This window comes from Mytilus californianus, unplaced genomic scaffold (assembly GCF_021869535.1).
Source record: "Mytilus californianus isolate M0D057914Y unplaced genomic scaffold, xbMytCali1.0.p SCAF_6, whole genome shotgun sequence".
Lineage (NCBI taxonomy): Eukaryota > Metazoa > Mollusca > Bivalvia > Mytilida > Mytilidae > Mytilus > Mytilus californianus.
In genome coordinates this window covers 3321809-3335710 of record NW_026262712.1, presented here as the reverse complement: position 1 = coordinate 3335710, position 13902 = coordinate 3321809, and the positions used below count along the sequence as shown (strand labels likewise).

Here is a 13902-nt window from a genome sequence, read left to right as displayed (position 1 = left end):
TAACCCATATCGAGGTCGTCAACATACATTCTTAAACAAAAGACACATTAACCAAAAAGCAAGCTCTCAATCGTCCTAAGTCTGGACAATGAATTAAAAAAATGGGAATATTGAATAACTGCTATCAACATCAACTTTTAAGGACAAAGACATTAACAAGCACTTATTTTACATCCGTGTCTGATGGGAATCAAATTAATAATAAAGATTTTTGTGAAATATTTTTTTTAATTTTTGAATTGGAGTTCTCTTTCCTCTTTGAATGGCAGTTTTTATAACCCCATGTTAACATCCTCTATTTAAATGACTGACTTGACGAGGCACATGTGGCGTGGTATTATAAAACAGGAAGATGTGGTATGAGACAACTAAAGGACATGGATGTACCCAATGGTTTTTGAAGTATTCATTCGATACTCTTATCGTGTTTGTTATCTTAATGAGTTTAATAACAAAGTATACATATGTGTTATATTTTTTAATTGATTAAGACAATTTGTTTTTTTTTTTGTTTTAGGTTTCTTTCGAGAATTATAATACAAGACTTGCAAACGAAGAAAGTTTTTAATTTCTACCACGATAATTGGCTAGGAATACAAAGTGGCACTGCCAAAGTTTGTTTATCAATCAAGTCAAGTTACGAATTGAAGCAACAATTTTTACTTAGAACAAGCCAAGATTTACGTAGAGGGCATTTGTGGATCAGTATAATTTCAAAACCACCATGTAGTGATTTCACGAGGGTTCAAAGATTATCATGCGCATTGTCTTTATTGCTTTGTACAATGTTGTCCTGTCTAATGTTTCATGGAATTCCCACTGAAGAAACGATTAGTTCTCAAGTAGCCAGTATTCGATTTGAATTTTCCCTAAAAGACTTTATCATTGGTTTGGAAAGTAGTTTAATAATGTTTCCTATAAACTTAGCTATCATTGAACTTTTTGTGCGATCGAAGACAAAACAGCTACATAAAGAACGATATATGGAAATTAATGTAAACTGTCCAACGGCATGTGTTGAAAAGGGATCAGATAAAAGAGATCGTGAAATTGTGGCAGTAAAACGATGGATGTAAGTAAACTAATATTATTATCTGTTCCTTGTATCCCCATTGTGTGAAGGCCTTAGTGGATTATTTGATAAGCTAGTTTTTTTTATACCTAAAGCAAATCTACGCCTAAAGGAACATTATATACCTAAAAGAAGTACTCGACTATACCAATATGTTGTCGAAGAAGTTTAATTGCATGTCGGTCAATTAACTTCTTACAGGTCAATATATATTCATTTTAATGTTTGAAAAATGTCAATATGCGATTTCGCTCTTAACATCGTAACCATGCAAACAGATGCGAATCGTTGGAGGACTAGATACACTAGTATTCGTCCTGCAAACACGTGATATAAACTCCGCAATAAGTTTGATATGAAAGGATCGTCGTCGAGCAAAATCGTTAAAAGGAAAATGAATTTCCAAAATACGGAGCACGGATATGTAAAACATATCGTAGCCAGGTTTAAAAAAAAAGTTTAAACGCGATGTAATAGAAAACAAAATCATAAAACGCACATTCTGGCATTGGCTAGGTATCTAGTAGGTAACATGCAAGTATCCAAATTAGTCCTTATAAAAACTACGACTTTAAAGAAAAAGGAGGGAGGATATCAGCGTATCAATAAAACTCATAGGATGAAAACAATTCAATAACTTATCTTCCGGACGACGCCATGACCAAATGTTCATATTAGTTATCAAAGTATCAGGCATATAATTTGATACACCACACGCGCGTTTCGTCATAATAATAATCATCAATGGCGCTCGAAAAAGACGAGTAGAAAAGGTGCAGAAAACTAAATAAATGGCACTTTAACTACACCACCTTTGAGGTGAACTCATATGCTCAGGAAAAGTAAGTATTTCCTGTTTTCCTAGTGGTATTTGTTTTGTTGCTAATTTCAAGTTTAACGTTACAATGATTTCAGGGATGTTTCAATCCAGTGCTATCAACGAGGCAGGGGATTGTGGTTACGACAAATTCGCCATATCCATGGTTATCTTTTACACACCTAAAACATAACGAATAAAAAAAAACTGTAAAAAGTAAAATCACAAAAATACTGAACTCCGAGGGAAATTCAAAAAGGAAAGTCTCTAATCAAAAAGCAAAATCAAAAGCTCAAACACATCAAACGAATTGATAACAACTGTCATATTCTTGACTTGGTACAGGCATTTTCTTATGTAGAAAATGATGGATTGAACCTGGTTTTATAGCTAACTAAACCTCTCACTTGTATGACAGTCGCATCAAATTCCATTATATTGATAACGATGCGTGAACAAAACAAACAGACACAATAGGTTAAAATGTCAAAAATAGGGGTACAGCAGTCAACATTGTGTTATCATCTTAATCACTTTAAAAACAAACAAATGTAACAAAGAAGCACAAAAAGGCATACATTAAATTAAACATCCTCATTTTGCATTTTTATTATACGATTTTATTTATCTATTTAAAAGATTTTAAGTACTGGCGTAGAATCGCGCGTTTGACGTCGCACAGGTAGATATAAAATAATTTTGTCGTTTAAAGTATGACGAGATACATAAGTACAGAGTCACGTCAAATGGTATTCACAAAAAACAGACTTAACAGTAAAAGTAATATTAATAAAATAAAATAATTTTGTCGTTCAAAGTATGATGGGATACATAAGTACAGAGTCACGTCAAATGGATATCACAAAAAAACAGACTTAATAGTAAAAGTAATATTAATAAAATAAAATAATTTTGTCGTTCAAAGTATGACGGGATACATAAGTACAGAGTCACGTCAAATGGATATCACAAAAAACAGACTTAACAGTAAAAGAAAAATATTAATAAAGACAAATAAAAGAATACTATAACACGTTATTAAGATGATAAACTACGTCAGTATGCAGAATCTTTGCTTCAAGATCATCGTGTATTATTTTGTGAAGTTGATACAGAATATTTATCAACAAGATCTTGGTACCTTCCGATGAACTTTTTTAGAAAAAGGACGAGACGTTCTTTGACATACCCCTGGTTCATCAACTCTCTGCTCAGACTCTGATGACGTTTTACAAAGTCTGAGTAGGAGCTTCAAGCTCTTGAATACCGAATAAGTTGGGAAATGTATATCCATATGCAGGTGAAGTTGGTATATTGCTACAAGGGAGGGGGGGGGGGGGGGGGGATTGATAATTTCAAAATCAAAATCGTCCCGTTTTTCATAGATTCTGGTACTGAGATGAGTGTGTATATCAAGTTCGAGGTATAAGTCTAAAAATGAGGCGGAGGAAGCCGTGTCTGTTGTTTTATTAATTTTAGTTCTGGGGGATATATTAATGGAACCCAATCAGAAAAGTTTGGATTGTTAATGGAAAGAACATCATCAATATATCTGAAAGTGAAACTGAATAACCTGGCTTCTTTGATCTTCTTGTTATTGACAAGTGTCTGAAGGAACTCCGATTCATATGAAAATAAGAAGAGGTCGGCAAGGAGAGGCGCACAAATCTTTCCCATAGGAATGCCGACAATTTGTTGAAAAAGTCTACCTCCAAATTCAACAAATATGTTGTCAATAAGAAAATCCAGCATACTGATCACTTGTTCCTCTGTGTAGCATGTTTTACCCTTTTGTTCAATATTAACAAAATATGCCTTATGGTATCCCAAAGTAATAAATTTATAGCGTATGCTACCATTTTAATGTTGAAAAACATTGTGGATTATTTGTTTTAGACGATTTTTCAATTTCACATGGGGAATGGGGTAATACAAGGTTAAAAAATCATAGGTTTTGATAGAACCTAATTTCAGAAAAAGACCGAGATTTAAAAATATCCAGAAGTTCTTTAGAGTTTTTAAGAATCCACATATGGTTAATACCACTACGCGAGTAAACAGTTTCACAGTATTTCTGAAGACCCTATTTCACTGCAGACAGAGTTTTAGTCAATCTAATGGACAATTATTTAGTGGAACATGCAGATGAGCCGGCAATGTACCGTTGTTTGTACGGAATTTTGTGAAGTTTAAATATCCAATACAAACAAGGTAAGTCCTCCGATTTTTTGTTCAATGCATAAAGTGTATTGTATGAATAAAGCATAACTAACTGTATCATATATGAAGTAATGTACCTACCATGTTTATATGAATGTGGATGTACAAAACTAGGACAACGATGGTCACTATATAATGTTTGATGAGGATCGTTTGAAGAAATTTATTCTAAACAATAGCGAGTACATACACATGATACATCAACAGAATTTTTTCTAAAATATATAATTTGATGAATATTACAAGGATTAACATATTTGTTTGTTTGTATGTGATTGAGATTATAAAAACATGTTGACTACTGTACCCCTATTTTTGACATTTTTACCCATTATGTCTGTTTGTTTTGTTCACACATTGTTGTCAATATAATGGAATTTACAAGGGTTTAGTATTTGAATGACCAAATAGACGTTTCCTAATATTTATACATGCAGACATCGTCCCCAAAGAAGATAAACTGGAAGGGCTTTGTGTGTTTGTATTCTAGAAAATCTGTTATTTTCTTGAAAAATTAATCTATTTAAACTAATTCCAAGAAAATTCGAATGGAAATCGCAAAAAGAGACAAACTTCTATCATGAAAATCCTAAAAAAGTGAAAACTTTGTGATCCTAGGTTAATGTTGCTATTTTTAAATACTTATAGTCATAAACTCCCTCGGTATTCTAGTAATTGTACATCCTTGGAAATTCAAATTTTGGGTTGGGGTTTGAGCGTTATGATAAAATATTCCGACTCATCAAATGTATAAAGTGATATTTTCATTATTCCATTAACATTGCGAATCCTGGTTCACATCCTTGCTTTTATTTCAACAATTCAAATGTTCATCGAAAAAAGAGATTTTCCCTGGAAATTGTCTATTTTATTATGAATATTGATAATAAACTCATCATAATTACTAGAATTAAAATTTTGTATAAGACTCATCATGTTATTTACTGTGTTTTCATTTTTGTCAACCTTCTCTGGCAGTTTTTTTCCGCGGCTATTGACCCGAAGTGGAATTCTGTATCTTAAGTAGGTTTGGTTGATTGAGGCATATTTACAAGTACTTTGAGTAATAAAAGAAGATATTTATTTGCTAATCGCAAGAATAATTCTGATACTGTTTTCGTCATATTATAGAAAAATAAAAGGTATCCATCCATAATACAAAATCAGTGCATGCACAGCAAAAACAAAAACACACAAAAAAAAAAAAAAAAAACCAACGCTTTTGTTGCTGTTCTACATCTCAGATTAATTAAATTTTACAGAGCATAAATGTAAAGCGACTTGTACGCAAATATTGTGATGAAATTGTGATAACTATACACATCCTTAGTTTTACGGAGATGTTGTTTTCCGAGCCCGGAAATTTAGATACGATCCGGGTAAACTTATCGATCCTATAAATAAACTTATTATAAAAGGTTACCTATTCAACACTTTAATTAGATCTTTGAATATTGTTTTGATTGGTATTAATACTGGTTTTGTTATAAGTAAATTAAAATCAAACTAAATATTATTCATATATACATATGAACATCCATGGCCCTACAATCTGTCGATACCTGTATCTTGGCATTGCACAAGGTCATGTTTTTCTCTGACTGTTAATGACGTCTATACAATAAATCCATTGGATGTTGGATGTGCCAGATTGATATTTTAGTCTAAGATGCATGATTTTTTTATTAGTTGTTATTGGCTTTGATCTAGCTGTCAGTAACTACGAGTACTCTCAGATCTGTATTTAGTGTCTTTTTGTTGCGGGGATGTATTAGTACCTTGCCAAGTACACTCTGTGTTTTTGTTAGATGTATTTCTGCTTTGTATCCACCTCATGAGTAAAGCCATTTTCAACTGATTTTTATAGTTTGTTCTTGTTTTGTACTGTTACACTACTGTCCATAGTTAGGGGAGGGTTGGCGTCTTCAAACTAGTTCAATCCCGCCACATTCAGCATGTGCCTGTCCCAAGCCAGGAGCCTGTTATTACGTGGTTGTCGTTTGTTGCTGTATATCAAATTTGTTTTCGTACATTATTTTGTACACAAAACAGACCGTCAGTTAGTTTTTCTCGTTTAAATTGTTTTACATTTGTTATTTCGATGCCTTTCATAGCTGACTATGCGGTATGGGTTTTACTCGTTGTTGAAGGCCATACGGTGACCTATAGTTGTTATGTTCTTTGTCATTTAGTCTCTTGTGGAGAGTTGTCTCATTGGCAATCATACCACATCTTCTTATTTGTATATTTACATTGAAATCTGCCTCAATCTGATTATTAGTTAAATAAAATGCTTCTTAGAAACAAAATGTTTTGAGATCTTTTCATATCTGACAGTATTTTTAGGAAATCTGTAAATTGATACAATTACTTTTACTTTTATATGTATTTATAAAATTTTATTTTCAGGTTTCCGTGGTGGGTTATATACATTGCATGGACCACAACTATTTTGACATCTTTGACCGCATCATATTTTGTTATGCTGTACGGATTGAAATATGGCTACTATGAGAGTTTGAATTGGCTGGTGTCCTTTCTTACAGCATTTATTGATGATGTCTTTTTAATTGAACCTATCAGTGTTGTGTTTTTTGCCATGTTGTTTACATTTATATTGAAACGGGAGGTGAAAATTGATTTTGGACCAGTCTTGATTGTACACAAACCAGAAGGTAAGTTTGATAATTTCAAATACAAGTTTGGTTTAGTTACCCGTTTATTAGTCTCCTACCAGCGACGCCAAAGGTCACTATGAGTTTGCGCCATGTCCGTCTATCAGTAAGTCAGTCCGTCAGACAGTTTACCTTTATATGGTAAGAAAAGTAATCATATATACCAGGATTTAAACATATTTTGTAGTCATAATATGGAACGCCATGACTGTCTTCTGATGTTGATTGTTAAATATGTTCGGTGCTTTATGCATTACGTTCAGTAGTATTTATATTTTGTTCAGTAGTTTTCATATTATGTTCAGTAGTTTTGACATTATGTTCGGTGCTTTGATTATTATGTTCAGTAGTTTCATTATTATATGCAGTGGTATTTAAATTATGTTCGGTACTTCTGACGTAATATTCAGTGCATTTTTGATTATGTTCAGTACCATCGACATTATTGTTCAGTAGATTCAATATTATTTGCAGTACATTATGTATTACCTTCAGTGGTCCCGGTTTCTTTATATTCGGTAGATTATTCATTATGTTCAGTAAAAGCATCAGTATTACACTCGGTTCAATGAACTATATGTTCAGTAGTTGTATCATTATGATGATGCAGTGAAAGTCGGGAAGTCAATAACGGAAATTTTCAGAAAAAAACGAACGCGGATATTTTCGACGGACGTTTTCTTCATGGACACTTTAACGGGATCAGGAATGAAAATGGAAGAATTGGAAGCAGTATTAAATTGGTTTGGTTTACGTTGACACGTTGGCAATTTTCACAAGGAAAAAAATACTCCTGACTTAATTTGTAAGATGTCATGATTGGTTGATTGTTTGTTGTTTTCTAAACGTACAGTGGCAAATATTTCACGCATATTTATGACGGAGAGAAGAATTTTCAAAAAAGAAATAAGAAGTTGCATGCGTTGTCGTTGATACACCATGCCCTTAGAGAGACGACAAAAAGACAAACAGCAAAAAATAAAATATAAAAACATATTCTATAGCTTTTGTATTCCTTGTAGGTAACCCTTTTTGTTGGTTGGTTGTAGTATATTTATCTCATTCACCGACTTTTAAGAGACCACGAAAAATCTCCTTGCAGATACTCCTATAGTATTCTGCATCCTACCCCGCTTATAGGCGCTTAAATATCAGATATTTATTTGAAATAACCCAAGATAAATGAGGTTGTGGATGAGGTTTACAGAATAGAGAAAGTTGATTCATAAATAAGACCATATCAATGATAATTCATGGTAACACGGATTAGCCTCGAACCTTATCTGGATATTGTCAATCTATTCCTCTTTATTTTGGCTATCTTTGGTGGATCTAGAGACTAAATCCAGAAATGTTTTTAAACGCTCTGTTCAAAAACAGATATTAAGTTATTGGTTTGGGTAGTTTCTAGTCTCTTATTAAAAAAAAAGGGCCATGTTTTATGCATTACTTTAAAATAATAAAAACCATAACTGTACAGAAATGGTGAAAATTTGCACAATTAAAGTTTTGCACTTTGTATTTTGATATTCATTACCTGTCTAATGTAATCATATTTACCCTTAGACCTAGTTAGTTTTTGTGTATACAGCTTGAATTTGGAAGATTAAAAATCTTAATAAATGATTTTAAAATGACAATCATACTGATACTCAATGTTCATTTTTTGTAGCACTTTGGACAATATTTCATTCTATACCCTTGCATACCAGCATAAATTTCAATGTAGCTATTTGAATGTATGAAATTTATGACTAGTTGTTTTCTGGCTTTTCTGCTATTGCAGAGCTTTTTGCTGTCATTTTTGTCTGAACTCTATCACGAACTGTTTTATCATTGTTGTAATAATTTCTGACACAATGCAGGAGAAGAATGTAAGATTATCTTTGTCTGCAATAGTGGACGAAATAGTACGTCAAGATTTGTTAACTCGTGCAAGATCGTGATTTTCGAAGAAAATATCCAATGTACATAATTTGCATGGTAACATCAATTAACCAGTTCTTATTACGACCAGTTCAACATTTCATTCCATATCAATAATAAATTCGGTATGCAGAAAAAGTTTAGTTATTCTGTTAATCATTTAATTCTGTAATCACTTTTTTTTTTTTTTACCTTTTTCCAAAGTTTTAAACATTTTTTTTCAAAGCGCCCCTTTATTCTCTATTCTTTATTTTTTTGCCCACCTTCCCTTTTTTGGAGGTAGGGGCATTATTCTCTGTTCTGTAAACCTCATCCACAACCTCATATATCTTGGGTTATTTCAAATAAATATCTGATATTTAAGCGCCTATTAGCGGGGTAGGATGCAGAATACAATAAGAATATCCAGAAGGAGATTTTTGGTGGTCTCTTAAAAGTCGGTGCATGAGATTAGTATGCTACAACCAACCAACAAAAAGGGTTACCTTCTAGGAATACAAAAGCTATAGAATATGTTTTTATATAATTTTCTTTTGCTGTTTGTCTTTTTGTCGTCTCTCTATAGTCATGGTGTATCAACGACAATGCATGCAACTTCTTATTTTTTGTTTAAAAATTCTTCTCTCCGTCATAAATATGCATGAAATATTTGCCACTATACGTTCAAAAACAACAATCAATTAATCATGACATCTTACAAATTAAGTCAGGAGTAATTTTTTCCTTGTGAAAATTGCCAACGTGGGAACGTAAAACAAACCAATTTGATACTTCTTCCATTTCTTCCATTTTCATTCCATCCCGTAAAAGTGTCCATGAAGAAAACGTCTGTCAAAAATGTCCGCGTTCGTTTTTTTTTCCGACAATTTCCGTTATTGATTTCCCAATTTTTACTACAACTACTGAACATATAGTTCATTGAACCGAGTATAATACTGATGCTTTTACTGAACATAATGAATAATCCACCGAATAAAAAGAAACCGGGACCACTGAAGGTAATACATAATGTACTGCAAATAATATTGAATCTACTGAACATAATGTCGAAAGTACTGAACATAATGCAAAATGCACTGAATATAACGTCAGAAGTACCGAACATAATTTAAATACCACTGCATAAAATAATGAAACTACTGAACATAATAACCAAAGCACCGAACATAATGTCAAAACTACTGAACATAATGTCAAAACTACTGAACAGAATATGAAAACTACTGAACCTAATATAAATACTACTGAACATAATGCAGAAAGCACCGAACATATTAAACAATCAACATCAGAAAACAGTCATGGCGTTCCATATCATATCCTAAAAAGATGTCGTCCGTGGTAAGGAAGATGGGTTACACTGTTAAAATCTTATAGAGGCATTCAATGGTAGTCTTTAAATATAAAATGCGAATTGCTTTATCAGCTGGACCATTATGATAATCATGCATGTTGCCCTTTTTTTACCTTCCGTACTAATCAACCATTTTTATTGAGAAATTGGATTTTGTGAGAATGATTTAACAGTAAAGACATATCCAAACAAATTGTTTGGTACCGCTGACTTGCATTTTGGTCGTTTTTAGTGACATGCTTTATGACATACTTTTCTTAAATTGTCTGTTTATAAAGTCAGAAATTATCAAGAAACTACGGTAACAACACCCTCAGGCAAAGTTGAACAAAGATGGATCTAACTACTATTTTTGGCCCCCTTTTTGTTATATAGCTCTCCACGTGTTTCAGTACTTATACATTCTAGGCTTTCTAATGTTAAGTGTTGAGCGTTCCTTGTAAATAAATCCAGAAGACTCATACAAATTGATAAAGTTTTTTTTTTTTTTTTTTTTTTTTTTATAGCACTAGATAGAAACTGCTGCTGGTGGACTATTTATCCTCTTCGGTACTGACTTGATGTATAAAATACCTTTCTAAAATTTTCATTTTTTTTTCAGTTTGAAATTTATATAGAAACTAAGGTTCCAACATCCTCAGGAAAAGTTGCCTTCAGATGAACTTGGCTATTTTTAGTCTCCTTTTTTGGTGTTATAGATCTCCACGTGTTTCGGTACTTATATATATCAATGGCTTTCAAATGTTTGGGTTTGAACCTGATCAAGGAAAATCCAGAAAAGCATTTCGGAGGCATATAATTTATGAAGAGTTATTTTCATTTTTCCACGAGTTATAAGCCCCGATTTGAAGAATTATATATTAGGCCGTATATAAGTACATTAATGATACACAATTTATTGCATCAGATGCGCATTTCGACAATTCATGTCTCTTCAGTGATGCTCGAGTCCAAAATGAATTTGGTTCTAGATATGTAAAGTATCTTCTTTTCAAAACGTCATATAACCAGTGTTAACATAAGAAAAAGGTGAAATCACCAGCCCAGTAGTCAGCACTTCTGTGTTGACATGCATTATCATTGATATGATCGTTATTATAAATTAACTGTTGACAAAACTTTGAATTCTTTTTAAACTAAGAAATGTCTATTCCAGATTATCTTAGCTGTATTTGGCAAAACGATTCGGAATTCAGGTCCCAATGCTTTTCAAACTATTTTCTTTTCAAATCTTTCTAATTTTTATGATTTGTAGATAAAACGCACGTCTGGCGTACACAATTTTAAGCCTAGTGTCTATTATGAGTTTATTCATAACCTGTTGCCATATATTCATTCAATTAAAAATCTCAAAATTATTATATCCTGTATTTCCTGACCATTAGTTTTTGAAAATGAGTTCATGTAGACATAATCATACACTTTTCTTATATCAGTATACACGAACGTAATAGCGTCTAGCTGATATCTAATGAAATATTTATCTTTTAATTTCAGAAAGCAATACATTATTGCAGAAAAGAAGTAATATGAGGACAATTATCCCAGAACATGCTTCAAAAAAAAGTCTGAAGAAAGCTAAACAAGAACTTGATTTAAAAAAAAAAATCCAGACAAATCTTCAGGACATAATTCTTTACGTGTTTTTCACATTTATGTTGTTATTTGTTGTACACAACCATCGACCCGTGGAGAAATGTTTCATGCAGTCACAAGATATCAATAATATTTTTATCAAAAAGAAATTAGAAACTGTAAGTAAGACAAACCGCGAAGGAAGAACCAATAAGCAATCATAAACCATAAGTCAAAGTAGACACATCAGCGCTGTACCGATGTTTCCAGAAAAAAAAATAAACAGAACAGTAAGGGAATAGACTATTTTCATATTACCGACTTTTGACTCCGGATTATATAATTTTTCGACAGGTAACCTTTTCTGTGGTAGGACATCCAGGTACCAAGTCAAGTGAGAGCAAGGTAAAAAAGTAAAATCAAGCTTTCAATCGGTACAATTTTTGGGGAAAATTAACTGCTTTTCATTTTCTTTGCACGACAAAATCATCGGAAAACAGTACTTTCCCCTCAAATTACACCGATGATATGTTTGATTTTACTTATTTTGGTTGCTCTTACTTGACCGAGTACCAGGATGTTCTACCACAGAAAAGGTAACCTGTCGAAAAATTATATAATCTGGAGTCAAAAGTCGGTAATATGAAAATATTCTATTACATGACCTCCATCATGATCGAAACAGGGTGTGTCGACAGCTAAGTATCTCCTGTTTTGCATTCATCATTCATCATCCGCAATTCAATCCACATTTCACAATAGGGAATAGGGCACAGTAAAATTTCAGATCAGACTATACTGGGATCTAAGTAGCTAAGACGCGAAAACATATCAATATTAGTTGAGACACCGATACATAGTATAGGTTTACTAATTTGAGAAGATGACTGTTTAATAACATAAACAACACGACGGGTGTCACATGTGGAGCAGGATCTGCTTACCCTTCCGGAGCACCTGAGATCACCCCAAGTTTTTGGTGGGGTTCGTGTTGCTTAGTGTTTAGTTTTCTATGTTGTGTCATCTGTACTATTATTTGTCTGTTTGTCATTTTATTTTTGGCCATGGCGTTGTCAGTTTGTTTTCGATCTATGAGTTTGACTGTCCCTCTGGTATCTTTCGTCACTCTTTTAAACTCTGTAGTGTCGATTTCAGTCATTCTTCCTCATAACGCTGTTTGAGTAATTTTTGTGTTTGAAGTCCGTAAAGTGTGAACATGCACGAGCTTATCGTATTAACTGAGATATATAAACGTCATCTGATGGAGCAGGGGGAATATAACTGCTGAGAAAAAGGAAAGTTGATGTTGGAAAGTTGAAATCATCACATATATTGAAGTCGTCCACCTGTGCCAAATTCGAGGAACGATATAGCTATAATGCAAACCTCTCACATTCAGTAGTATCCTTAATTTCAATATTGAAATAAGAAAAGTGGTATGATTGCCGATGAGACAACTCTCCACCAAAGACCAAATGACGTAGAAGTTAACAAGTTCCCTGCGATAAATGAGACGAAAGCAATCATTGAAAATGCGGGTTATTGATCGGAGATTATCAATATATGAATACAAAAATAAGTCGGCCGTTAGTGGTGCACACAATTAGTGGATACCGACTGTCTGCTGAAATATCAATACGCACAAACATGGTATCGATCAAAACGTCCTGCAACTTGCTCATATCATCTCCGGTTTTTGTGTTGGAATCCAGTGTTTTTGTTTACGAAGTAGGACTTTTCATGACCTAAAACAAAGAATGTTATCTACTTTTCCCTTTTTTGTATAAATTGCACTGTTTATAAAAACGATAATATTAGGAATTTAACAGATTGTTGTGGATTTTTGTACGGCACCACGGACAAAGTCTCTAGGCAGTTCACATCTAGTTTATATTTAGGATTATTAATTTCGGTAACTCATTCTCCGGTATTTAGAAAATAAAGGACGAAATTTAAACAAAAAGACATGTGGGACAGCTTATTAATATCGAAAACAAAACAAAACATATTTATTGAAATGATAATTATTGTCTTTATCCTTATATTCACACAAAAACTAAACTTAATATGGTACCCAACACCTTGACAAATAATAATTTGTCTCGTTTAATTTTCATAAAATTTTGACAAAATGTTTACTTTGACCCTTTGACAAAAATGTAAAAATCTCAAAAAATTTGAACCAACCACTTTATCAGAAAAATTTCATTGGTTATATAGCAGTTTGACAAACACTTATTATGATCATTGATAAGCTTAATAT

The 13902-nt window shown here is 32.8% G+C and overlaps 1 long non-coding RNA gene across 1 annotated transcript; it reads left to right on the top strand.

Annotated features, from left to right (window-relative positions):
* The first annotated feature begins 524 nt into the window (after nucleotides 1-524).
* On the top strand, nucleotides 525-11803 carry LOC127705346 (uncharacterized). Its single transcript, XR_007983844.1, has 3 exons — nucleotides 525-1072; nucleotides 6519-6784; nucleotides 11562-11803. It is a non-coding gene; the product is annotated as an uncharacterized LOC127705346 (long non-coding RNA).
* The last annotated feature ends 2099 nt before the right edge of the window (nucleotides 11804-13902 follow it).